This window comes from Pteropus medius, unplaced genomic scaffold (assembly GCF_902729225.1).
Source record: "Pteropus medius unplaced genomic scaffold, Ma_sr-lr_union100, whole genome shotgun sequence".
Classification (NCBI taxonomy): Eukaryota; Metazoa; Chordata; class Mammalia; order Chiroptera; family Pteropodidae; genus Pteropus; species Pteropus medius.
This window is the reverse complement of record NW_024356249.1, coordinates 18,512,711-18,517,081: the sequence shown is the minus strand read 5'-3', so window position 1 is coordinate 18,517,081 and position 4,371 is coordinate 18,512,711.

The window sequence follows — 4,371 nt, the reverse complement described above, 5'->3', positions numbered from 1 at the left end:
CCAAGTTGCATTTCTGTCTTCTGATGTTATTTCTATATGAGGGGGACATCAAAATTCATTCTGATGGGCTTTCCTCTACGAAGACCCTCTGCAGGACAATAATGTCCCCTAGTCTCCACTTACATGTGTTTGTTGGAATACAAATGCAAACATTCTAAAATAGTAGCAAATTGAATCTAGCAAAGTATACAGGAAATAATCCAATATGACCGACTGTATCTATAGGATTTTTTTTACTTTCTTATCAGTACTTAGTATTAAAGTCATTCTGCCTTTATAACAAGAACTGGAGAGCTTTCCATATGGCCCAGAATAATTAAACACTGAAACAATTTGCTTTCCAAGGATTAGAAAAAACTCAGATATGAAACATCTGATTTTTGCTTCATTAATAAGAGATCTTTGATCGTGTTTTTACTATCTGCTATGGTGATGATTCTATGCAAATATTTCATTTTTTATGTTCAGATTGTATATTTTTCTAGGAAATTACCATTTTCTCTATGCATTCGAATGTGTTACCTCAGAGTTTCTTGGATATATAATTTACATTACATATTTAATCTCTTCTGTATTTGTGAGTATTTCTCTTTTCTCAACTACTTTTGTATATTTTTGCTATCTGTCTTCCTCCCTTTAATCAGCCTCACAAAATTTATCTAATTTATTCTTTCAAAGAAACAAGTATTAGATATACTGATGCATTCAATCATACTTTTTGCTTTTTATTTTATTATTTTCAGCTTTTACTTTTCTTTGATCTTCCTGCTTTTTCTTATTTATAAGAATCATAATTTTCCTAATTTCCCTAGATAAGTACTTATTTCACTTTAAAGAAAGAAGGTATTTAAAGCTATAAATTTTTCTCTGTGTAGCTTTCTTGTCCCATAGGTTTTGCTATGAAGTATCCTCTTTTTCTAAAAATTTCTGTTTTGGTTTCTTCTTACCTGGGAGAGATCACTTTTAGTCATTTCCCAATAATTAGTTCTCTGTTACTGCCTTCGAGGAATTTATTTTTAATGTTACTTTGCAATATCTAATGAAAACATCAAATATGTTCAACTACCTGCTCTCAAATACAGTAAACCCTGATACCTCACACTCATGGAATACTTGTAAGTCAACTTTGATCCCTCTTTCTATCATTTAAAAAAATGCATCTACAATTTGAACATTCAGGAGCAATGTTAAAATGTTTAAAACATGTTTGTGTTCCTTCCACTGTTCATATTGTTTTTCTCCTTGTCCCATGACCATGCACTTCCCCAAGGTAAAACAAATTTGCGTGCTGAGTAGACATAAGTAAGTGGGATCCCCAAATAAGTGCTGAAAATAAGGAAGAAGGGAAGGATGCCTCTGAGATGTTCGCATCACATGTTTGGCGTTTGCTCTGCAGTAGCGACAGCTCGGGCTGTACTAGGAATTGACATTTGGAGGGCGGTGGGGGCCAGATGGGGCTTGAAGGAACTATTCTTGCAGTTCTTTCGGCCTTTCGAGGGTCAAGAATGGCTGAGGTCGAACAGGCAAAAATGGCTGAAAAATGTCCAAACAGAGGTGAGTTGGCCCTCTATCTGGAAAGCTCTGGAGAGCTGCAGGGAGCTCGGGGTCAGACGACCTTCAGGTCATGTCTGTATTTCCTTCCTAGTAATATCCATAGTTCTCTAACAGGAGCAAAGAAGGCAGAAAGGATGCAATTTCTCTTCTCTTTCTCCAGCCTGTCTCGTGTCCAGCTTCATTTGATTTCACAGTCTCTAGGATCCTCATCTTTGAAGCTTGTGTGTGAGCAGCCTTCGGCAGAAATTTTTAGAATTGAAAACCTCAACTGATCATCATCAAAAGGCAAGAAAACCTTAAGTTATTGTATGTTTGTCCAAGAAAGCGACAATAAGTTACAATTTTAAAGGGTCTACGCGGAATATAATTAAAATTTTTTTCTAACCACACACTTCCTGCTCTGAGCCTCCATCCCACAAAACCATGTCCTGCTTGCCTGTGACAGCGTCATTATCCAAGCCCTCAGTGTCCTCAAAGTCTAGTGGTCTCTGCTTCTGGGCATACACAGGCTACAGGCCCTGAGGTCCCACCTGTGCCAGGCTCCCCCCCGCGTATATCTAAGCTGCCCTGCCTGAGATCAGAATGCTGCTTGTGGGCTCACGTACCCACCCTTTAATGCCTCTCAGCATCTCCCCTCTCCCTCCTGCACACCCTGCAGCCCCTGCAGTGCGAGCAGGCCCTTCCAAACACGGGCACTTTGGGGCTGCTTCCCTGACAGTTGTCTGGGGCAAAGAACTGCAAAATCTGGACTCCTGCAAAATCTAGACTCCTGCTAGAAATGATAAAAGGGAAACTGCAGGGAGAAAGTATGAATTAACATCACAAAGATTCTGCCCTTCGAATCAGAGGTAACCTTCACATCAGTATAGTTTACATTCATTTATTCACTCATACTTTTACTCGGTTGAAATTTACTGAGGACCCACCATGTGCCAGGGATATAGCGTCATGTTCTCCCTGTTGCACCCTGAACTGCAGCACTCAGCACACTCTTTAACTTGCACATTTACTTGTCTGCCCACCTCCCCCCGCCCCCCCTCTGCCCCACTGGACCACAGGGGATCCGAGACCCACGTAATGGTATTCATCTTCAGGCCCTCAGGATTCAGAACTAGATATTCTATATTCTAGAATATTAAAGTTTGATAACTGTTGGCAGGGAGGAAGGACAGACGGGGTAGAGGAAAGGCTGGTGCGAAAACAGAAGTGAGCACCATTTTATAGATGTTGAGGAAAAATATTAAAATAAAGTTTGTTTATTCCATTCTCAGAACAGTAGCTTAATGAGGAGCTTTTGTAAAATCTGCCAAATTTTCATTTTATTTGAGACATATTATTTCTTCTTATCTCATTTTCCCCAGTGATTATTGTTGCCGTTTATCGCGGATCAGGCACTTCATGTGGCTGACCTCTTTTGGTCACCCAATGCACTGTGGGTGGTGGGTGCTCACGTCATCCCCGCCAAGCGGCTCCGGAGTTAAGGGGCTGGGTCTGAAGGCCCGAGCACCTGGGCACTGGCCATGATGCAGCGCGTCTCTAACACCCTGCTCGCCTAGTCTCTTGGGCTGGAAGCAGAGGACTCATCAGCTGATCTTTAGCCCTGTGGAAAGTCCACGGGGGGACAATGCTTCTCAAATACCCTAGCCAGGTACAGAGCCTGAGCAGATCTCAGAAGGCAAGGTGGACTTCACATTTTTCTTCACCATAAGTGTTATGGTAGGAGATAGGGAATTTAGTGTTCCTTGACTAGACGACATAAGCATAAAATAGAGTGGAATGCTATGTATGAATTTGAAACAGGAAGAGGATCCCTGTAACGAATACAGACCAGTGTTTTCCAACAGTGGGTTTTGGGATACCTTAGTCCAGTGAAATGCCTTTTTGGGAAACATTGCAGCCTTTGCTGTCCTTTTGGAAGTCTCAATGTCAGGAAGCCCTGAGAAGTCCAATAAAGAAACCTGTTTAACCTAGCACTTCTAATGAGATCATAGGATATCTTCCCTTTTTGTAAAGAACATCTCACTTATGAACATCTCACATTTATTTTGAAAAACATTGGACAAGACCAATGCTGAATGAAGAGGAGGGTCCCTCGAACAAGGTGTGTGGTCCTTCTGAGCATCTCATCCATCCAAACCAGGTGGATGCCAGACAGAAATCCAAGAGGAAACCAGGGGGTGCCCAGCTGTGACATGATGCCGTGTTCCCTAACGGGCGTCGTGTGCTCTATGTCCACTCCTGGCCTGCCTACACGTCCCCCTTGGTGCTGGCCATGGACTCCAAGGAGGGTCTTGGGGCCTTTTAACTGTCCACGGATACCCACACAGCTGAGCAAAGTGGAGAAATTAAGGACTGGGGCAGCGGTCATAATTCAAGTGTTCTGTTTTCTCTCCAGTCATCCAAGAAAAACCCAATGACGGTACCTGAGAGAGCCTGCTAAGAGTTGTTTTTTTGACCATGGTGACCCATTAATAATTATCACTCTCCTGGGGGCCCCGCCAAGTAGGGTTTTTTCACCAACCTCAAGGCCTATGGGTCTTATAGCTAACAAATTATATTTTACATTATTTTTTCTAAAGCCAGTTAGTGACAACTAAGATGGTCCCTCTGCAATTAGAATCTGATGTCAGAGTGAGAAAATCCCCTGCTCACTGGGAACTCCCACGTCACTCATCCTGTGTTAATGGTATTTATTCTCCCTCATTGTTTTATTCTTAAAAAATGTCTCCCCTGGTTGCAGTGTTATGTTAAGCATATTACATGTTACTCCAAAGTCAGTTCATATATTACAGCTCGTTACACTCCTGGGTATACATT